Here is a 24,848-nt window from a genome sequence, read left to right as displayed (position 1 = left end):
CCAGGGATGGCAAAGCCCTGATTGGATGTGGCAAGGAGTTCCAATGTGTAGGGGCAGTACAACTGAAGGCTCTGACTTCAAAGGTTTTGAGGCGGGCTCTGGGAGTGACCAAGTTATTAGAGCATTTTCATATAAAATTGTGGGAGGTGTGATGCAGTTTCCCTTAAACAGACATTAAAACATCTGGAAATGCATGCATTTGTCCTTGTGTTTTACTTTTTATTGTGTGGTTGGTAATGCTTTAAGAAAAACAAATTTGTACAAACACTGTACCATTTCTGCAAAAAAGATTAGCAATTACAAATGTCATCCTGCAGCTTTCCTCTAGTCATCACCAAATAATGTTGAGGCAGTCACTTCTCTAATGATGTGCTATATACAGAATCATGAAAAATTGTAATGCACTTGAGATCCTTAAACAATACTATATGCTTTTATTTTTGACATTAGAAATGAAATCCAAGTACATAAATAATACACAAAAACACATTTAATACAGGAAAAAAATATAAATATATTTATCAATCAGAAGAATTTAGTTTCCAGCTTGGTCCTTGTCAGATTTATACATCCTGGAAGATATGTCCATTGAGCCTGAAACCCAGCAGACAATGTAGCTGTTGCTTCACAAACACAGTTTTCTACATTGTGTGCCAGGTGCATGCACAATTTGGATGGGGGTGGCATTTAAATCACTTGTGTTTTAAAAACAAAATATACAGCAAAGCATGAATAATAACAGATACTGAAAATCTTATCTTGGAAGCTCCAAATGAAAAGAAATAAATAAGCAATGAAATGCATTTTTTAAATAAATTTCATGAACAAAAACAGAATATGGGGCTTTCAGCCAATATAAATCCTATCAATCCATGTTTTCATTTTGACATAAACTAGAATGGACCTATACAACTATTGAATGAGTTTGTGGTTATTAAAGTACAGTTAGAAGTCATTAAAGTGACTAACATAAGTAATTTGTCATCATGGAAAGGCCTAACTACGGGTATAGCTAATCATGAAAGTGATATATGCCCAGCATCGCAGTAGGCCTAAACTATCCATCTGAGCAGATATGTATCCCAATAGCAACAGATAACTGTACAAAAATGGCTATACTTGACTCATGCTCTTCTGTTAAATACTTCTAAATACAATTATCTTTAGACCTGCATTTTTCTAATTCAATACCTAAGGATGAATCTTAAGAATTGGTTGCCTCAGAGTTTTTGATTTTATCTTCGGTCAAAGCCTATTTGTGACACACCTTCATTAATTATATAGCATCTAAAAAGTGAAAGTCAAAGGCCAATTTGCGTTATATATTTCTTACTTTTTTTTTACTCTATGGCTTCCATTCTATTCATAAAGCATTACCACATTCAGTAATTGGCATTCGGGTAATTTTTCGAAGTTAGTGATATAAATTAGCTATTCATAGAAAATTAACAAAGGTTTTTACTGAATGCAGCAAAAAGATGATAAAATGTGTGGTGTTGGTTTGGTAAAAAAGTAAAAAATGGAATTCATAAAGAAAAAAGGGGGGGGGGGGGGGGTGTCTGTTTGAAAATCACAATCCTGCTTTCACCTATATACTGTACTGCTGTCGGCATTGCTTACCGCATGTCAATTTGACCAAAAACGGAGCCCTTTCATTGAGCATGCTGGAATTCCTCAGGATACAGAAAAGAAGGAGAGATAGGAGGAGGGTGATGCTGAAAGCACCTACGGTATTTAGGCTATGAACTGTATTAGTCAGAGCTTTTCTGACAAAGAGGTAGCTGTTAAATTAAACCCTCCCAATCCTACCCACAAGGTACCATAATTTTAGGCTTTACACTGTAAATTACCACAGCTTGAGGATTTTACTGACAGGATGTCGTATACTTATCGATCTTTTACCTATAGCATACTGCACTGATACAGAACAAACTCAGTAAGTTTTCTATATACTGAAACAAACAAAAATATGACATTGCTGCTAGTGGTGATTTACCATAGAGTTTCTGTTAACTGCACAAAGCTTTATGAATGAAAGCCTATGTTTTCTAACCCTAAACGTATATATAAAAATATATTCTCAGTTCAAAGCAATAAGTGCCCTAAGTAAGTTATATTATTTAAGCGTGAACATTTTCTAATGTTCTGTACTTTTGTGCTCTCTACCTGCTGTCAAATTATTATATAGCATAAAAAATGCTTATTGTTCATAAAAAAACATTTTTAAATTAAGTGATAAATGCATATCATGTTTTATTTATCAGTCGAAGTACATCCACTACCTCATGCGTAAGAACAAGATGTCATCTAGACAGTGTTAGAGACCCAGTAGCCAGATGTAGCTGCTGAATAAAATCACAGGATCTACACTGGTTACTGAGCGACCAACAGCACTATAATCTTTGGCTCTATGTTTTCTTCATCAGCTTTTTTCAACCTGCAAAAAGAAATGCACACTTGTCATAATGCCAGAAAGTAAATCTTGCAACATGTCTCTGATATCTTATAAAACTATAAGTATAACTAAAATATTGAAATCTATTTCTATTATAATTATTTACCAAAAAAAAATCAAAACACACAACAGTTTTACATTACAATTAAAGTTTAGACTCAAAAGTGTTGAGGTATAAACCAGAATTATGCTGGAACACATAGCTTTATGCACAGATTACTGCTTAGCGTTGTCGCCAAATTTCCATACCTTTAATGCAAGGGGTGCGTAACTGTTTACTTGCATTAAAGAATAATGCAAAAATTACTTTGTAAAAAAATACTAGCAATGCATAGTTTTATATTATACAACATAAAATTACCCTTGCATATAACCCCGAGCAGTAACTAAAATCAAAACTTTCACTTACCTGGGGCTTCCTCAGCCCACCATAGGCTGCGAGGTCCCCCGCCGTCCTCCTGACTCTTTTGCGGGTCCCGCTGGTGGCTTCGTTGCCGGCGACACCTGCGCCGGGCCGACACTTCCTATTTTTGAATCCTTCGCGCCTGCTTCACGTCATTGCGCCGGCCGCTCAGCATCATCACAGCAGCCAGCGTGACAGCACTGCGCATGTGCGGTTTTCTATCTCTGAACCGCGAATGTGCAGTACTGTCACGCCGGCCGCCGTGATGACGCTGAGCGGCCGGCACGATGACGCAAAGCGGGCGCGAAAGATTTAAAAGTAGGAAGTGTCGGCCCGACACGGGTGTCGCTGGCATCGGAGCCACCAGCGGGACCCGCAGAAGAGTCAGGAGGACGGCGGGGACCTCGCAGCCTACGGTAGGCTGGAGGAAGCCCCAGGTAAGTGAAAGTTTTGATTGCAGTTACTGCTCGGGGTCCCTTTAACAAGTCACAAGAATAATACATTACTTAGCGTAAGATATATTTATTATTAATCTTGAAAATGGACCAATCAGATCCCGCCAAGGTGATATTTCATTGATTTACATTGAAGCTTCATACATTTGCATATACAATTTGCATAATCATGCATCAACTCTGAACTGTTTGCATCTCATTCACCATCCCTACACTCAAGAGGTGTAAGGAGCCCTAATACGTTCATATGGATTTTATTATTTATGACTGTACTATGCTTTGGAACAGTCAGCATTTCAATAAATTGATGTTGCATTGATTAATAATAAAAATGACACCATAGTCAGAGATAACTACTGTCCTAATTAGTTTCTGACTATTATACATGAGAAACATTTTCTTATGGCTCTTTGATACTTTGTGAAATTCAAAGTGAAAATTTGTTCCATGTTTGGTAAATATCCACAGAAAATGTATGATCTGTGAATGAGTTTGAATCTAAAGGCACAGCAAACTAGATTATAAATCTTTCTGCCATTCAGACTGTACAGTTTATCTGCATAGATATCTTTGCTTGAAGTTCTAAAATGCACACATGCACATGTACAGCAAATTGATGACCATATCTACATTAGGGAAACATACAAATATGGGCAGGTTTGCACTAAGAATATCTGGAATAATGTGTTCCTTAATTTGCTTTATTGAGCAGGGCTAGTCCAGTGGCCTGCTTGAAGCCTGAGAGGAAGGGGCCTGTGGATAGGGAGAGGTTAGACAGGGTAGTGAGGATTGGGGCCAAATCCAGGAAGTGAGGATGGAGTAAGTCAGAAGGGATGGGGTCAAGAGGGGAGGTAGTGGTATGGGAAGTCTGCAGTAGGTGGTTGACTTCCTCAATGGTAGAAGGAGTGAAAGAGGTGAGGGGAGGATAGGGAGAAGGAGGAGCTGGATGGGAGGTGAGGATTGAAGGCAGGATATTTCCTGATGAATGGAGACAGTTTTGAGACAGTTTTGTTGGTGAAGTAGGAGGCTAAATCCGTGGCAGACAGGGAGGAAACGGAGGTTGAGGGGTGGGTTCAATCTGTTTAGTGGCAGGTGTTACCCTCTGGAGGTTGCACAATTCACAAGTCTAAATCAGATTAAAGAAGTTATGTGCTGTATATAAGTTTTAATAAATATTGTCCTTGGTGCCTTTCCTTTTTAAAGCCACCAATGATACCGGATCAGTCCAACGTCAATACTTAATAAATCAAGGACTCAAAACAAGATTGCAGCATGTAAGGACTTCAAATACTCAGCTGCATTCTTGTTTAGATAAATAGCTAGCACCACACTAATAAGAATGAATATACCAAGAAACTAAGAAATAAAAATGTGGTAGGCTCTGGCAGCTCTCATATTTCGGTCTTGACAGGATCACGTCTTTAGCTCTGGGGAAGAAAAGGTTAAATAAAATATTCGTAGACTGAAGCAACTTATAGTTATACGGCAATTCCCTTGCAAAAGAAATAGACATGGTCACTGAAAATATCTGGTCTAGTTCCATGGATAAAAAATATATATATATATATATATATATATATATATATATATATATATATATATATAATGTAAACGGGATTGTACATAAACACCCGGAGAGTGCATGAGAGATTAGGCAGCCACTGGAAAGAGATGTTTACATGTAGGAAAACATATTATTAAATGGGCGCAGTTTCATTGAGTAAACACTTGCTGGTGTGAGAAAAAAGTGCAGTACGTTTTCCACACAATAGAGAATGCACAGTGGAGGAGAGCTGGGACAATAGTGTAAGGCTCGGTTCACTTTGAGTTAATTTAGCATAGGTTCCGCTCCAATGAGCAGAACGCAGCAGCGGCAGCAATGCTTTCCCGATGGGAAAGTTCACATTGCTCCGTTCCGCTCCGTTCCGTTCCCTGCGCTCTGCTCATCGGAGCGGACGTTTCCGCTAATGGAACAGAACGGCAGCGCAGGAGCAGATGCGCTCCAATGTGAACCGAGCCTACATGTAAGACATGTGAAATAGGCTGACTGTAGGGCTCTTGAGTCATACACGAAGGCTTGTTATTACCTGCTGAGAATATTTTTACAATTCTTTCAAAACTTAATCCAACACACATTTTGAGCATAAAAGTGAAAGTTCAATAGTAAAAGTGTTTTTTCTTCCAATTTTTCTGGCAATGATAATAAAGTACATCCATAATTCTTGTTTATCAACATATGCTAAATAAGTACTGTCAACACTTACTTTGAGCAGGCAATCAAATCCAATCTGTTGTAAAATTGTATCTGTTGAATTAGTTTAAATCTGCCTGGTTGCCAAAAGCTGGTAGATAATTCTGTCATATACATCAAGTTTACTCATAGCTGCAACATGCACCATGGTATAAAGCTAGGTAAAGACATTAGATTCTAGTCAGATTTGCAAATGATTAGCTTATTGCAATCTTTTTAAGCTAAAACCATTGTAATAATATACTTTAGATTAAGTGATTTTCAGTGGTAAAGAATGGATACAATCTTAGGCCAAAAACTGATCAGTGTATTCATGCAAGAGGAATGAATGGAAACCAAAAACACTCCTGGATACGCCACTATAAAGATTTATTGCAGGTAAAGAAACATTATTTATGTAAACAACACAACCCACACTGTCAGGGCCCTTTTCCACTAGCAATCGCTAGCGTTCACGCTGAACGCTAGCGATTGCTGAATCGCAATTACCGGCGATTCCCCGACGTTCGCGGCCGCGATTTTGCTATGCTATGCACTGCATAGCAAAATCGCGGCAATTATCGCTCCGCCGCGCGTTCGCGTTCCCGGCAAAAACGAATCGCGGTAGTGGAAATGACCTACCGCGATTCCCATGTTAAAAAGCAAACCGTAGCGATTGTAAAATCGCTAGCGGTTTGCGTTTTTGCGATTCAGCCAGCGCAAACGCGCTGGTGGAAAAGGGCCCTCACTGTGTTAGCTCTTAATTATATGTGCATTGCAAACAATGGACATAGAGGCCCTCATGAGTCTTTTCAATTCATTGCTGGTAATATTAATGTAATGCAGACTGTTCCTAAAATATTAGAGCAAACCTGTTAGGGTTCTCATAATATGCCAACTGATACTTCTATTAAGCACAGGTACCATAAGATGCCTGCAGCTATAATTTGCTATACTGGAAATCCCATCAATGCAGGTACACAGTTATTAAAGAGACTATAAGTTAAAAATACACATTTTATACTAACTTCAGCTGTGTTTTCAGTATCACTGATCCTCACAGACCCCCTGTGCGGTGACTTTTATCATTGCCTCCTTGCAGGCGAGTGCCATGGCACTCTCTGTATTGAAGATACAGAAGTGCCACAGCACTCAGCTGCAAGGTGGCAGCAGGGCTGGATTTCTGGAAAGGCCACAAAGTCCATGGCTTGGGGAGAGATAAGAGGCCATGACCCGTATGCAATTAACTTTTTCTCCTAGGTGATACTTTCAAAATTGTCAATAAAATACCTTTTAAGACAACAGTAAGCAAGAAAATACTCTAAAAAGGTTTTGCCAGTACTTTTTCATCTACTTTTTGACACTTTTTTAGTTGTTGAGTGCTTAAACGTTATTTAAACAGAAGACAAATTATGAACTCCTAGGAGAAAACTGATGACATAAATGAAATTTCATTTGGGCCCACATGTCAAAGTAAATAATCTCTCCTACTCCAAAGCGACCCTGGTTTGCTGCACACACACAGCCTGAATTCCAGAGATTTCTGCATCCTCCTTACTTCCTGGTTTGCAATGAGACAGTCACAGCTTGCTGCAGTGTTCTTATGATCCCGGAACATACAAGCTTCAGTTTAGTGCCAGGGTTGTCGACAGAAGAATTTCTGATTCAGTAAGAAGGTATCCTGCACAGCACACATTCACGGGAATCTCATCTCTACTTTTTGATAGCTTAGCAAAAGGTCTCCGATTACAGCAGAGCAGAGAAGGAGATGAATGCTGCTCTGCTACTTCCCTATGCAGTCTCTGCTCTAACAGGAAATACAATAATTTGTCAGCTGAGAGAAAGCATACACACATAGTCACTAAAACAGACCTAAACCAGTGATTATGATTCAGGGCATTTGACAGAATGACGTTGGGAGGAGGGGGGGGGGGGGATGGTTGGAGTCAGAGGGGGCCTTGGGAGCTGAAAAGTACAAATCCGGCCCTGAGTGGTAGGGCCAACCGCTGGAAGTTGCAATACAGGGGGTCTCCAAGGATGAGTTATACTGAAAACACCTCCAAAGTCAATACAACTTTTTAGAAGAATGCCATGCAGTCCATGTGTATTTTAGACTTTATAGTCTCAGAGAATTCAAGGACTGACTTATGACTTGAAACTCTGTTGTACTCTCATCTACTAGCTGGTTTTGTAGCAACAGGAATTGGACAGAACTCCGAGTTAAAAATGAAAGGCATCTGGGGCTTCTTCCAGCCACTAGAAGTCTATCTGGTCCAGCGCTGCAGTTGCACTGTCCTCCGAAATATCCTAAACTACAGCTGTGGATGCTAGCTTCTGTGAATGTGCAGGTACTTCAGCACATCTCTCTTGATCATGCTTCCAACGATGAGAGTGTTCTGCGCTTGCACAGTTTAAGTCTTAGTGAGCTGCGGAAGCACAGAATTCTCCTGGCCACGGGGCGCAATTGAGAAAGGCTCATGGATGCATCCATGCAGAAGCCCATGACTGCAGCTGTGGCCGGAGATCTTTCAGATCTAGGGGCCGGAAGACAAAGCAGGTGCTTTCTGCTCACGCACTGGCCACACAGGGCACAGTTAGAGCACTAGTGCTATAGTGCCAGCCCAACGCATGGGTAATTTGGGGTTTTGGCAATCGCAGGACCCCAAATTACTTCTCCCCCTGAGTTGCTACAACTTGGAAGGGAAATAGTGCTGTACACCGCCGGGAATTTGCGTGGCAGCAGGGTGAGCCATCACTGGCGGCATATAAACCTGGAAAAAGCCCCAGTTAAGTGAAGCTTAATTTTTTTCTTTCAGCTTCAGTGACAGCTTGAGGTTTTAGAGGCTCCTTTGGACAACAAGAAACAATTTAAGGTTAAGACAAAAGTATTTATTTTCACCTATATTTGAAGGAAATATTTACTTAATGCCTACTTCAAAACAAGTGTTACATTATCTGCATCTTGAGTAACAAAAATGCTTCCAATATAATGTTTCCCTGTCAATTCTTTCCCACGGCTGATTTCTTTGGCCTGTATAACTTTGCCAGTATGTGAGCTGCCATCTTTTTAGTGATTTCTGTATTATTTACACATGATTTATAAGCATGGTGTCTGAGATTGTTAAGTTACAACAAAATAACGTCTTTCTTTGTACAAAGAGAGGATGAATCTTGTGAAAAGGAAGTTGTTAGAAGTCCCATTTAGGTATTCACGTCTGTACATGACAAGAACTAATGTTATTCTGGGCTTCTCTGTATCTAGTCTTTTTTTGATCCTTCTTGTTTGAAAACATTCATTGCTGAAGCAAGATTTTCACTATATATTGCTCCCAGTGAGATAAATAGATTTAGTAGCAAAAACAGCATACATATGTTACTGGGCCCTTTTTACAGTTCACCCTACACAGTAGATGCTCACTTCAACGTCACTTACCAAGTGGGCATCTTCTGCGCCTGCACGAGCGTGCGGCCGCACCGCTCATGATCACGCTCAAGTGGCTTGGAGTGGTCTGTGCAGGCGCAGAAGATGCCGACCTGGCAAGGTCGGCATCTCCAACAGAGGGAACCCCCAGGCCACCGGCTGGGAGCGGAGCTGCGGCGAGGGACATATCAGCTGCCAGGGGCTGGAGGAAGCCCCAGGTAAGTAGAACTTTTTTTTAATGTCCTTGGATCTTCCCTTTAAGTCAGTGCAGTCATTTTCAGTCATCAAATCTCTTGGATATTTTTTGTATGCCATTTTATTAGGAGTCAGTGTATTAACCGCTATATTGTTACTTGGACAGTGTGTTTGACTTATCCTGGACAAAATGCTGTGCAGATTCGAGCTGCTCATAGCATTACAAATTATGTTTTGTGGATCAATTCATCCCCATTCAGCTTTGCTGGTTTACAAAATAAACACTTTTAAATACCATGATTGTCTTACACAAGTAAAGACAGTTGCTCACTGCAGCAACTGGAAGTCTCAGTATTTCAGTGTCACAAATGTGCTTTATGCGTAATAGTCAGTGTGAACTGCAATCAAGATTTGACATAGACTAATACAAAGGACTTAATTCACTAAAGCGTGATAACGCTTATCACGGCTGTGATAAGCATTTTTGCGCATGATTTCAGGTGTGTACAGGTTTGCGTGTGATAACCAATGACTTTGTGCGCAAAGACGGGACATCACGTGATAAAAAACTTTGCGCGCAATCAGCGTAGAACTTTGTGCGTGCTAAATGCAATGCACCATTGCTGATTTAAGTACCAAACCCTATCTACATAATGCAAGAAGCGCCGTAGTTATCACGTGAAAAGCGCATTTATCGTGTGAAGCGCAACGCCGTACGCGCGATAAAAATGATCACGCGAGTGCTAAACTTTTCACGCACGTTTGCGCACAAAGAGCTTTAACATGTGATAACTGTGTTATCACGCTTTAGTGAATTGAGCCCAAAGCCTACATGCAGTGAGTTCGAATAACGCAATCTGTTACAACGCAGCACTGTGAACAAGCCCATAGAATTGTATGGGCAGAATTACTCTGAAACGCAAATGAGCACTGTAAACTAGCCCTCAGGCTAGGTTCACAGTAATTAGTTTCATAACGCATGCATTATAATGTGTGTGAACTGCAATGGAGACTGGCCATAGACTTTAATACAAAGCCTGCATGCAGTGAGTTAGAATAACGCGATCTGTTACAATGCAGTACTGTGAACAGGCCCATAGAATTGTATGGGCAGTGAGTTGACATGCAGAATTATTCTGCATCGTAACTGAGCACTGTTAACTAGGCCTCAATCTTTAGGGGTCATTTTCATTTGCTGAAAAAATGTATCACTGTAATAAAAAATGTCCTGCAACAGGTCCTATAATATTGTTAAAGTCTTTCTATTTTCAGCAGAAATATTCCTTAAGTCTCCCTGGTCCATAAAACTGTTAGATAGTATGATTTTATATGCACTGCAACACACAATGATGAATTAAGCCCTGCTTACAGCGCTCAGTTGCGTTACAGAATAATTCTGCCTACAATTCTATTGGCCTGTTGGCAGTAACAGATCGCGTTATTCAGGCTTTGTATTAAAGTCTATGTCCAGGTAAAAACACAGCTATAAATATACGTCGCCTATTCTCTAATATGCAATGCCAACACACCAATATAGGTAAAAGGGCCATTGCCTCGTTGGACATGGCTAAGGCCTTCGACTCTGTAGAGTGGCCTTACCTGTCTGCGGTCCTTGCCAGGTTTGGGTTTGGAGAAAGGTTCTGTAAATGGGTCCAACTACTCTATACCAACCCCCTTGCCCGAGTCTGCACAAACTCCTGGATATCCGACACTTTCCCCTTGGGAAGAGGAACACGACAGGGGTGTCCCTTATCCCCCTTATTATATGCCCTGGTAGCAGAGCCCTTGGCACATAGACTCAGAAACCACCCTGGGGTGATGGGCTTAAAAAACCCCAACTCAGAAGACAAAATAAGTATGTACGCAGATGATACAATTCTATATTTGGCTGACAGTGGGCCTTCTCTCACCTGCGCCCTGGATATAATAGATGAAACAAGTTATTATTCTGGACTGTGTGTCAACCGCTCGAAGTCAGTGGTACTCCTGTTAGATGAATCCGGGGACCCATCCTCCACCTCAGTAATACCCTTGCAAGTAGTGCAATCCTTTAAATATCTTGGTGTACACATCTTCACGTCCCCCAAGCAATACCTCTCTGACGAAATATACAACCTAATTCCCTATGTGCAGACCCGCTGTAAATCATGGGCCAAACTTCCCCTTTCTGTGATAGGCCGCACGAGCCTAATTAAAATGATATTGCTACCTAAACTGCTATATCTCTTCCACCACTCTCCCATATACATCCCCCAAAAATTCTTTAAGCGCCTCAGGTCTATTCTCCTAGCTTTTATCTGGGGCAATGGCAGAGCCAAATTAAAATACACATTGCTACAAAACTCAAATAACCTAGGGGGTATTGCCTTTCCCTCCTTTCACATGTACTACCTGGCCTCTCAATTGCAACACCTGGCAGCTTGGTTTGTAGTCCCACATGCAGTGAACCCTGAAACTCTAGGATATGGCCCCGACCCCCACAGAGAGTGCTTGGTGTTAGAGGTCCTATCCGCACACATCCCACCCAAAAGACAAGACAATACCATTCTGAGACAGTTCGTAGGTGTATGGAAATGTGTTCAGAGGGAATTCTCTACTGATGGGCACGAATATTATACACCTATTTGGAATAATCCTGCACTGCCTGAATTTAACACCATCCCCGACCACAATTTTTGGAGCTTCCATGGTATTGTCTTCCTGGGACACATTCTTACGCAAGGACAGCTACTTACCTTTCAGGCCTTAGTAGCCAAATTCAAATTACCCACCAGCCAGCAGTTTAGGTACCTACAACTGCAGCATGCCTTCATGTGTCAATTCAAGCATCTACCCCTTAAGATCAATAGTACACCCATTATAGATATGATAGCCAATGGCCCTACTCCACATATGATAGGGAACATATATAAAGTACTGGCCAACAATAATGCCCTGGAACGCACGGTGAAATCCAGAGATAAATGGGAGGCAGCAGGGGTCGAAATTCAAGATGATGACTGGGAAGACGCCCTCCTTATGGTTAAAAAATCCACTCCTTGCATACGGGAGCGCAGCACTCAGCTGTACATATTACATCAAGTATACCTTACCCCAGCTATAGTCTCTAAATATAACCCAGCTCACTCAGATACCTGTCCCAGATGCTTAATGGCCTCCCCCTCTTTCATGCATTTGTTATGGGAGTGCCCCCCCTTGACCGCTTACTGGACTCAAGTCACCAAATTCATACATGACAAAATGGGTAGCCCCGTTCCACTGGACCCCATTCTATGCCTACTAGGAGTTATACAAGACGAAGACCTAGACTCCTCCTCCAAAACTCTCCTATCTGAAACACTCTTCATGGCCAGACAAGAAATTGCCAACAAATGGCTATCTCCATTATTGCCTACCTTATCTAATTGGAAGAAAAGGGTCAACAATTCCATCCCATATAAAAAACTAATATACGCCCACAGAGGTTGTGGGAAAAAATTCCACCTAGTATGGGACAAATGGAAAATATCTTAACGTGCCTCCCACCCCACCTTCCCTACGAAACCTTCTCCCTCAGAGAGTCCCAGCGAACACTGACGTATAAACAGACTTGTGTTGACAGCACCGTAGACCTAGATGATCCCCTATGGTATGCTTAATCTGATATATGCTATTCCTTCATTGTGTTGAGATTGGTCCTCATTCACTCAATATATCTTCTTTAAAATGCCTACACTGTATATGCATCCATAGGTATATATCTGTCTATGCTCTTGCTCTGCTCCGCTCTCAGATATGTTTCCATTGATGTATTCCTATCAGATGCAATGATGTACTTTTGTATTTCATCCCCTCTTATCCTGTATAATATTTGTAACTATCAATAAAGCCTTGTGTTTGTTTAAAAAAAAAAAAAGTCTATGTCCAGGCTCCATTACAGTTCAGACCCATTATAACACGTGCGTTATGCAACTGACCACTATGAATCAAGCCTTGCTATCTAGTTGTTTGAAAAAAGCATAGACTGTAACAAGTATTATTTATTTATTTATTGTATTTATAAAGCACCAACATATTACGCAGCGCAGGACATTAGTTTAGGTTACAGACAATATTTAGGGGTTACATACAGCAAAATGAATCTACATGAATACAAGAAAGACCACAGTATGAGTACAAGGTAATGCTTAGTCACTGGATGGAGCATGGAGATTAGGCAAGTTAGGTTCACTCAGATGCATAGCATGGGTTCACAGTAATGGAGGTGCATGATCAGGTGGGACACAAAAGGAGGAGGACCCTGCCCATAGGCTTACAATCTAGAAGGAGAGGTAAGGACACGAAATGTAGGGGACCAGAGTTCAGCTGTGGGTTTAGAGCACTTGTGAGGGGTAGTAGGCCAGAGTGAAAAGGTGAGTTTTGAGGGCTTTCTTGAAGATGTTGAAGGAGGGGGCTGCCCTAATGGGTGGAGGTAGGGAGTTCCATAGTGTTGGAGCAGCTCTTGAAAAGTCCTGGAGGCGTGCATGGGACTGGGTGATGCGAGGGGCGGTTAGGCGAAGTTCATTGGAAGAGCGGAGTGAACGGCTAGGTGTGTACCTCTGAGTAAGATCGGAAATGTAGGTTGGACAGATTTTGTGGACAGATTTGTAGGTCAGACACAGTATCTTGAATCTGATTCTGGACTGGATAGGAAGCCAGTGGAGGGATTCTAGAAGGGGATCTGCCGTGGTGGAGCGATGGGAGCAGTGTATAATTCTGGCTGCCGCATTCATGATGGACTGCAGTGGGGCTGTTCGGGCCATAGGGAGACCAGACAGCAGGGCATTGCAGTAGTCAAGGCGGGAACTTATGAGGGCATGGATGAGGAGTTTGGTGATGGCAGAGGTCAGGAAAGGGCGAATCTTACAGATGTTACGAAGGTGGAAGTTGCAGGACTTTGTGAGGTTTTGGATGTGGGAAGTGAAGGAGAGTGAGGAGTCCAGGGTGACACCCAGACAGCGGGCTTGAGAGGTAGGGCGAATGGTAGTGTGGTTCACAGTGACATGCACATCTGGGAGGTTCATGGATGGCCGGGGTGGAAAGATCATAAATTCTGTTTTGTCTAGATTTAGTTTCAGGAACCTAGCGGACATCCAGGAGGAGATGGCTGATAGGCAGGAGGAGACTTTGTCTTTATATATCTATTTAATAAGACACCCGACAAATCAAGTATGCTACACCAGCCAGTCAAAACCTATTTAGAACCTATCTAGTTACCCTAGTCCAAAAATGAAACTTGATTGGGTGCTATTGCTCAATGTACTTTTCAAGTTCGCTGTTGTATGAAAGAAATTGTTTAATAATTTAGCTATAAAATACATGCATTTTAAGTAACTGAGATTAGATATTTTAAAACTCAAGTACTATCCACGTTAAGTAACAATGAACCAACAGTCAGCCAAAGGTTGTGTGTTTATTATTATTTTAGATCTTGCATACCTGAAACCGCATGACCATAGATCAAACACAGTTATATCATCAGCTGATCGTCACTTGACTTTGACGTTCACTATTTACTAAATTTCATTTGTGGAAAAAAGTCATGGTAAAGGACAGACAGTACATTTTAATGAAACCTTCTGCCAAATATTTCTTTCATTCACACTCCTGCCAGAGATTACTAGTATAGCAAGCTGGGCAAGGAGTGTTTCTTACACAGTTGTCAATGAAACAATCGTTCAGATGCCAAGTCACACTTAGAAGCAAACTTTATACTTCCTTTATTGAAATTCACCGCAATGGGACAGGAATTATCTTCATTCTTTTTTTCGTTTTATAGGGCCAGACGGTTATAGTTAGAAAAGTCTAGAATGATTATATTTTAAAGCCAAAAGAAACTTCTTTTGACAAAAAAAAACTTGTTGGTTTAATATGTGTTAAAGAGTAACTGTCAGGCTGCAAAAGCTAATTTAAACCTCTATTCTCCTGTGTTAAACAGTTTAGAAGGAAGCCAAAAAGCAATACTGAAGTTAAAAATCTCTCTTATTTTTGATGTGTGTTGACAGCAAGGCTCTGTATTCCCAAGGACGAGAGGCCGCATACCATACTGCAAAGCATTCTGGGGCCCTCCCCTCGGCTGCTAGTGAGAAGCTACAGGCTCAAGTTACAACAGCATGTTACATAGTTACATAGTTACATAGTTATTTTGGTTGAAAAAAAGACATACGTCCATCGAGTTCAACCAGTACAAAGTACAACTCCAGCCCGTCCCCCACATACCCCTGTTGATCCAGAGGAAGGCGAAAAAACCCCCACCAGGCATGGTCCAATTAGCCCCAAATGGGAAAAATTCCTTCCTGACTCCAGATGGCAATCAGATAAAATCCCTGGATCAACATCATTAGGCATAACCTAGTAATTGTAGCCATGGATGTCTTTCAACGCAAGGAAAGCATCTAAGCCCCCTTTAAATGCAGGTATAGAGTTTGCCATAATGACTTCCTGTGGCAATGCATTCCACATCTTAACCACTCTTACTGTAAAGAACCCTTTCCTAAATAAATGGCTAAAACGTTTTTCCTCCATGCGCAGCTCATGTCCTCTAGTCCTTTGAGAAGGCCTAGGGACAAAAAGCTCATCCGCCAAGCTATTATATTGCCCTCTAATGTATTTATACATGTTAATTAGATCTCCTCTAAGGCGTCTTTTCTCTAGACTAAATAAACCCAGTTTATCTAACCTTTCTTGGTAAGCGAGACCTTCCATCCCACGTATCAATTTTGTAGCTCGTCTCTGCACCTGCTCTAAAACTGCAATATCTTTTTTGTAATGTGGTGCCCAGAACTGAATTCCATATTCCAGATGTGGCCTTACTAGAGAGTTAAACAGGGGCAATATTATGCTAGCATCTCGAGTTTTTATTTCCCTTTTAATGCATCCCAAAATTTTGTTCGCTTTAGCTGCAGCGGCTTGGCATTGAGTACGATTATTTAACTTGTTGTCGATGAGTACTCCTAAGTCCTTCTCCAAGTTTGATGTTCCCAACTGTATCCCATTTATTTTGTATGGTGCTAGACCATTGGTACGACCAAAATGCATGACTTTACATTTGTCAACATTGAATTTCATCTGCCATGTATGTGCCCATATAGCCATCCTATCCAGATCCTGTTGCAATATGACACTATCTTCCTGAGAGTTGATGATTCTGCACAATTTTGTATCATCTGCAAAAATAGCAACATTGCTCACTACTGCATCTACTAGGTCATTAATAAATAAATTGAAGAGCACTGGACCCAGTACAGACCCCTGTGGGACCCCACTGCTAACAGTCTCCCATTTTGAGTACGATCCATTGACCACAACTCTTTGTTTTCTGTCCATTAGCCAGTTCCCTATCCATGCACACAAACTCTTCCCCAGTCCTTGCATCCTCAACTTTTGCACCAGACTTCTGTGGGGAACAGTGTCGAAGGCCTTTGCAAAGTCCAAGTATATCACATCTACAGCATTCCCAATATCCATATTAGCATTCACTACCTCATAAAAGCTGAGCATGTTAGTCAAACAGGACCTGTCTTTAGTAAACCCATGTTGATGCTGAGAAATAAGATTATTTTCTACTATGAAGTCATGTATAGTATCTCTTAGTAACCCCTCAAATAGTTTGCATACAACTGATGTTAAGCTTACAGGTCTATAATTTCCTGGATCAGATTTTTTGCCCTTCTTAAATAATGGGAAAACGTGGGCTGTACGCCAATCCACTGGGACTCTGCTAGTTGCAAGAGAGTCACAAAAGATAAGATAAAGGGGCTTAGCTATAACTTAACTTAATTCTCTTAGGACCCGAGGATGCATGCCATCCGGGCCAGGTGCCTTGTCTATTTTTAATTTATTTAGTCTTGCCTTTACTTCTTCCTGCGTTAAGTATTTAATATTACAGTTAGAAGATTGAGACTCTTCTGCCTCTGTAATTTGCAACAGTGCTGTTTCCTTTGTGAAGACAGAAGCAAAGAAAGCATTTAATAACTCTGCCTTACCTTGGTCATCCACCATTGAGTTCCCACCCTCATCCTTTAGGATTCCTATACAGTCAACCTTTCTTTTTTTAGAGTTGATGTACTTGTAAAACTTTTTTGGGTTAGATTTGATATCCCTAGCGATTTGATTTTCAGCTTCGATCTTTGCCAGCCTAATTTCTTTTTTACAATTTTTATTGCACTCCTTATAATTGCTTAGTGCAGCCTCAGTCCCCTCCTGTTTTAGGACCTTATAGGCATTCTTTTTCCTCTTCATTTTATCCCTAACCTTTCTATTCATCCATAGAGGCCTTTTTTTATTCCTAGACATTTTGTTTCCATATGGGATATACATACTACAATATTGATTGAGAATACGTTTAAAAGCTTGCCATTTCCCTTCAGTGTCGTCCCCTTGTAGTACATTATCCCAGTTCACCAAACTTAGTGCCTGCCTAATTTGATTGAACTTTGCTTTTCTAAAATTCATAGTTTTAGTGGTCCCGCTGCCCCGTGGCCTATCAGTCACCAGATCAAACGTTATCATGTTGTGATCACTATTTCCAAAATGTTCTTGAACCTGCACATTTGATACATTATCTGGTCTATTAGAAATGATCAGATCCAGTAACGCATTCCCCCTAGTTGGTTCCGTTACCATTTGAGTCAAGTAATTGTCCTGTAGTGCTGCCAGAAATCTGCTGCTTTTACCAGAATGGGTAGCCTCAATACTCCAGTCAATGTCTGGAAAGTTGAAGTCGCCCATAATTATGACCTCGTTTTTACTTGCAGCTTTTTCAATCTGCTGTAGTAATCGCAGTTCTGCAGCTTCATTAATAAGAGGTGGTCTGTAGCATACCCCAATAAGCAATTGGCAACTTTTATTTCCACCATGAATATTTACCCAAACGGACTCCACATCTTCGCAATCTTCCTCCATCTCATCGTTGAGGACAGCTGTAAAAGAATTCTTAACAAAGAGACAAACCCCTCCACCTTTTTTCCCTGCTCTATCCCTCCTAAACACATTGTATCCTTTTAAATTAGCTATCCAGTCATGGCTTTCATCCATCCATGTCTCGGTTATTCCCACAATGTCATAGCCTTTGTCATTCAGAATGAACTCTAGTTCGTCTATTTTATTTGCAAGGCTCCGAGCATTGGTTACCATGCACTTTATATTTTTACCAACACATTTACCAATTTTGTTTACACGAAATGGGCTACTTGAAGTTTTACCAACCTCCTTAATCTTTACACTGTCCCCACCCCCCTCTCCACCCCCCATAATGTTAGGCTCCCACTGTCTTTTTACCTTATCTTGTCTACATATTGAGACTTTATCCTCCCGCCTGGGCTGCTCACAGCACTGATAAATCTCCGGGCAGAGTACACTGCAGGAGTCCGCTATTGTTCCTAGCCACATGGCTAATTAATATTCACTGCACAGTAGCGTTATTCATTACGAGCTTTTTTGTGAGTGGACTCATCAGGAAGCAGGGAGGATATAACATCACAATTGGCTTCATAGGAGACAGACAAACATGGAACCTGCCATGAGCTGTCAGGAGCATCATTCTTTGCAAATACTATATAAAAAATCTGTGAAATCCAAACGTGGACAGTGAAATGCATATGTAATGTAATTACAGCCAATATTTAGCTACTGATATACTGTATGTGTTTATTTTCTCTGAGACCTTATACCTAACAGCTCCTCTTTAAGTTGGTATTGGTTAAAAATAAAAACAAAAGAAATAACTATGAAGTAACTATTGACTGCACTATGTAATGAATTTCAAATTGGATGAAATCCCAAAGCAGTGAAGAATCAGAACATTAAATTAATGTATGACTAAATATATATTTAAAGTGTTCACTAAAATTACCTTTATCTTCTTGGGCAAAAATATATTTCACAAAAACAATAAAAAAATTTGGTATGGCTAGCTTAGCTAAACAAATAAATCAAAGGCAGACAACAAATGTGAAAATATAAATGGTCAATGGACGAGCAATCCTTATCCTAATCTATGAACAATGCATATACTTAATAAAGATTAAAGAAGAACAATGACAAGGCATTTCCTGACCTTGGTTGGATATCAAAGTGAACGAAAGATAATATGAAAAATATTTTTACGTAAATCATCACCCAAGAATCTTGATCAACTTGGGCAAGATGCAAATAATAATTCTTCAGCAACATTAGCACATTGCTAATCATAAACGGACTATATATTAGCTATTATTATCATAAAGTATTATATTGTACACCACCAACAATTGAACATGTGTTTATAAATAATTCCAAGCAGGTAACTTGTCCAGCCCAAAAAATTACAATTCTACAATATCTGTTTCCTGTCTACAAGTGTATACAGGTGGTATAAAGATTTGTAAACAATAATTCTAGTTATCGGCCTGATGAACTAGATACTCTGCACGACTGAAAGAAATTATACATTTGGCAGCATTTTACTTCCAGAACAGTTAAGCCAAATTTACTCAGCTTGAATGGTATTCCACTACCCTGGAAATAATATGCAGTCCATATGTCAAAGAATGATAGATTACATCTAAAAATTGCCACAGAGGTATTTTGATTCAGAAAATATTCCCTTTAAAACAACAGAAGTAAAAGGGAGATCAATAAAGCATTTCAATAATACAAACACACAGATCCCTGGTTCTTCTTGGCAAGCCCAGTTCAGAGTTCACTATTGGCAGTTATTGTGGGTTTCCTTGTAGATGTTTGAGGGATGACTGTGCAGACCACATCCACATTCTCAGATATATTTAAGATCCCCTAACCAAACTGCCTCCAGAAAAGCAGGAACTGACTCATTTCATAGAAGCCAGCTTCATGAGCCTTGGAAAATGAATCCTATGAATGAATTATAATGGCAAAGATCACAAGACCAGACCCTAAGTATACATTCATGTTAAGACTTTGTGATGGCATATTTACACCCATTCAAATATCAAACTTAAGAGCTAAGTTTTAGTCAGGGTTGTGCCAGTGTTGTGCTTCCGCCTGTCCGCTTACCACTCACCCTAGTGCCCAGCATCTCCTACCACATGTAGCTTGATTACACCTGACACGAGGAGAGTGAGGGGCCAGCACTAGAGGGAGCAGGAGACAGACAAGATGGTCAAACAGGCACAGCACTGGACTGGCTTCTGCTGCGCTATACTCTGCATTTACACAATGGACTGGGGGAGTGCAGGAGGGGGACAGGGACAGATAGTGGCACAAGGGTACATAAGGAGGCATACGGGGACAGAGGGGGGCACAAAGGGGGGCAGAAGGAGCCTAGGCACAGTGGGACAGAGGGATGCACAGGCAGGCAGAGTAGCACAAGGGGACAGAAGGAGGCATGAGGGCCAGAAGGAGTCACTAAGGGGGACAGAATTAGGCACAGTCACAATGAATGAAGTACACAGGGGGACAGAAGGAGGCACAAAGGGAGATAGTAGGAGGCACAGGGGGGCAGAGGTAGCACAAGAGGACAGAAAGAGGCACAAGGGCACAGGAGGAGGCACAGGAGGACAGAGGAAGGCACAGGGGTCAGAGATGACACAGGGGACTGAAGGAGGCATAAATAGACAGAAGGACACACAAGGAGATAGAAAGAGGCACAGGGGGACAGAAGGACACACAGGGGAGGCAGAGATGGCATGGGGGATTGAAGGAATCACGAGATAGAATGAGTCTTAAAAGGGAAGAGAAGGAGGCACAAAGGGGTCACAGAAGGAGGCACAGGGGGACAGAGGGATGCATGAAGGGGGGGGAGAGGTGGCACAGAGGGACACAGTGGAGGCTGCCTGCAACTTACACTATCTGGATATCTGCTCTTCAGAAGAGAAAAGCGCTATACAAATGTTCAGATATTCACAAGCTATTTACTTTTACTGACCGAGTCACTAGGGGTGTTTTATTAAAAGAGAAAGTTACAGTGATAAGCAGTGAAGAGAAGCAGTATTCCTTACCAGAGTAATTAAAAAACGAAAATGAAAAAAGAACTTGCATGCCTACGTATTCACATGTTTAATTGTATATTTTCTTTAGTAAAACTTTCTTTTTTTACATAAAATATGAATAGAATGAGATGAATAATACATAACATAAAACTTTAATATTGCATTGTATTAATTATAACATTTGCTGTGCCAGGTCCATAAACAGTGTTATAAATGTTAAAGGGAACCTAAACTGAGGAGGACGGCATTAATTTTTCTTTTTAAAATAATACCAGTTGCCTGACTCTCCTGCTGATCCTGTGTCTCTAAGGGCTCGCTTCCACTGTTGCGGTGCGGAATCGCCTGGATTCCACCGCGGACGAAATCGCATGCGGATGCGTCTCTGCATGCTGTTTTCCCCACGATTTCGCATGCGATTTCGCATGGCTAAGAAGCAGGCGAATTTAACCATGTCACTGCCTGTGCAAATTTTCATGACCTTACATATGAAATCGCACGTGAAATCGCCGGGAAGACCGCATGACAAAGCCGCATGCGATTTCCCTATTAAAAGCATTGCGGGCGATTCGCCCGCATTCCAGCCGCACTCGAAATCTGACAGCTCTGCCGTGCGGATTTCCCCCGCACACCAAAACGCACGACGCACGACGCACAAGTGGAAACAATCCCATCCACTTGTATTGCCTATGCGAATCCGCATGCGGTGCCCGCATGCAGATATGCTATAGTGGAAACGAGCCCTAATACTTTTAGTCACAGCCCCTCAACAAGCATGCAGATCAGGTGCTCTGACTGAAGTCATACTGGATTAGCTGCATGCTTGTTTCAGGCGTGTGATTCAGCCACTACTGCAGCCAAAGAGATCAGCAGGACTGCCAAGCAACTGGTATTGTTTAAAATAAAACATCCATATCCCTCTCAGTAAAGGTTCCCTTTAAGCTACATTGAAGGGAAATTGCTACTGATTGTCACAGAGTGTATGTTCACTGCTCTTAACATCACATCTTCTTTAATAAACCATCTTCAAGAACAATATTTTCAGGTCAGTTTTGGAACAGTTAACACTACAATGTTCATGCATTTCTGTGAATGCTCACAGAAAAACTATACTTTTACAAAATGCCATATTCTGACGCACAAAGTCACCACACCCAGATGAGAAATCATCTTGATTCACTGGATAACTATTTTGTGTTTGTCATGCCAGTCTGTGGCTTACAAAATGTGGTCATTACTGACCACCAAAGCAGGCCCTGGCCCAATATCTGGAAATGTGTGATCAGAGGTTGTCAAACGTAACCTTTTGAAACAAAGTGTAACAGACATTTGAGTGCTCCTCAAGGACAGCTACCATGGTGTAAACCTTTCTTTCCAAAACTGTTTGGCAAAGTATTCACATGTCCTTAAAGGGGTTCTGTGGTATTGTAAAAATCAAACGAGCTGACACCTACCTGGGGCTTCTATCAGCCCCTTGCAGCAGTAATGTCCCACGCCGTCCTCTTCCGATGCACCGTTCCCTGCCGCCAGTCCCGATGTAATCACGCACTGTGGCTGTACGTGCTCGCTCCCGCGCGTGTCATCAGGAGCTTACTGCGCAGGCGCAGTACAAGAAAACTTCGTATAGAAGTTCGATAGAAGCCCCAGGTAAGTGTCAGCTTGTTTGATTTTTACATTACCACAGAACCCCTTTAAAGAAGATCTTTATCCAAGGATTGAACTTCATCCCAATCAGTAGCTGATACCCCCTTTACGGCAAAAAAAATAAATCTTCACCTTTTCTCAAACAGATCACCAAGGACATCTGTATGGCTGTTATTGTGGTGAAACCCCTCTCACATTGTTATACTAGGATTTTTCAGTATTGGGCTGTGAAGACCTGGAGTTTGACATCTCTATTTTAATACAATCTTACTTGAAATACAATTATTGAAATAACTTTTGCTAAAAAGACAGCAATAAGGAAAAATGTTACACGTTAACCAACCAGTGCTTCAGTCAGCGAATAATATATCTCTGAGAACCAGATTTTTTTTAATGTTGTTATAAAAATGATAAAACAAGGGAACACTCAAAATTGGGCAAGTTGAGAAATCTAATTAATGGTAACTATGCACTAACATATTCATCTATATTTCACATAGCACATCGCGTGTAAGAGTTGCCTATGGCACTTCCTGCAAATCATAATAATTAAGAGACATTGGGCCTGATGCAATTGTCAGACCCGCCAGCGTTAATCGCTGGTGAGTCCGATAATCAGATCCAATTGCATTTAGCCCTAGACAGGGTGTTAAAAAAACTCGCTTGGGCGATATTATCGCCCAGCATGTTCCTTACACCCTATCCTATTACACCTTGCATGCCTCTATGAGTGTTAGCTTAGACCTGCAAAAAGCAGGTCTAAACATGCTAACGCACGTCATCGCCGCTGCGTCTGGGGGTCTCCTTCAATAAAAAGACTCCCAGAGCTTCCCGCTGCCCGCCGCTCGTCTATGCAACCCCTCACGTAGCTGCACAGATACTGTGAAGCAATTACCGTCCCGTCGCTGAACACCCGCCGCAAGTCCCCGACGTGTAATTACAGTGTATGAGTCACTGTAATTACTCTCGCTAATAGCAGAGTCCCGGCAAAGCATCTGTGAATCAGCCGCCGGGGCTCCCCATTGGTTCACACTCTGGACCAATGAAAATGGCTCAGACTGTGAACCAATGGGGAGCCCCGGTGGCTGATTCAAAGATGCTTTGCCGGGACTCTGCTATTAGCGAGAGTAATTACAGTGACTCATACAATGTAATTACACGGCGGAACTTTCGGCGGGTGTTAAAGGGAAGGATCAGGGAAACCTTTAAAAAAATAAAAATCCATATCCACTTACCTGGGGCTTCCTCCAGCCCGTGGCAGGCAGGAGGTGCCCTCGCCGCCGCTCCAGAGGCTTCCGGTCGTCTTCGGTGGCCGCACCGACCTGGCCAGGCCGGCTGCCAGGTCGGGCTCTTCTGCGCTCCAAGGACGGGCTCTTCTGCGTCCCACGCAGGCGCGCTGATGTCATCGGACGTCCTCCGGGCTATACTGCGCAGGCGCAGCCGGCCTGGCCAGGTCGGGTCGGCCACCGAAGACGCCTGGAAGCCTCTGGAGCGGCGGCGAAGGCACCTCCTACCTGCCACGGGCTGGAGGAAGCCCCAGGTAAGTGGATATGGATTTTTATTTTTTTAAAGGTTTCCCTGAACCTTCCCTTTAAGCGGCGGTAGGGAAATTGCTTCCAAGTATCTTTGCAGCTGGGTGGTTGCATAGACTAGCGGCGGCCGGCGGGGAGCTCTGGGGGTCTCCTTATTAAAGGAGACTCCCAGATGCAGCGGCGGAAGATGGCGGCGGATGTTCGGCGGGTGTGCGCATGTGTGGGGAGCGAGGCCGTGGTGCTGATGGACAGCATTACAGGGTAAAACCTCGTTTCCCATTGCCCGTGACAAGGGAGCATCGCTCAGGCTTTCACCTGAGTAATGCTCCCTAACGATCGGCCATCGCACGAGTGAAACTGGCAATAGGATTTGCCGGTTATCCTCGTGCGATGGCAAGGTGATAATTAGCTTGCATCTGCAAGCTACTTATCACCTTGAATAGCATCAGGCCCATTCCGTCTCCAAAAGGTAAAAAATAATTTGCTCATGTATGCTGCATTGCGTTGAGAGTTCATATATTACCTTTCTGCGTCAAAGGAGGTTTCTGCA

The 24,848-nt window shown here is 41.9% G+C and overlaps 1 long non-coding RNA gene across 1 annotated transcript in view; it reads right to left on the bottom strand.

The window, feature by feature from the left end:
* Nucleotides 1–405: 405 nt before the first annotated feature.
* The window catches only part of LOC137544511 (uncharacterized), a 38,461-nt gene continuing 14,018 nt past the window's right edge, over nt 406–24,848 (bottom strand). Inside the window, exon 3 of the long non-coding RNA XR_011025890.1 lies at nt 406–2,437. This is a non-coding gene — a long non-coding RNA (uncharacterized lncRNA). The remainder of the gene's footprint in view (nt 2,438–24,848) is intronic.

This window comes from Hyperolius riggenbachi, chromosome 2 (genome assembly GCF_040937935.1).
Source record: "Hyperolius riggenbachi isolate aHypRig1 chromosome 2, aHypRig1.pri, whole genome shotgun sequence".
Taxonomy (NCBI): Eukaryota; Metazoa; Chordata; class Amphibia; order Anura; family Hyperoliidae; genus Hyperolius; species Hyperolius riggenbachi.
Note: the sequence above shows the minus strand (reverse complement) of the source record. Positions and strands in the feature narration are given on the sequence as shown.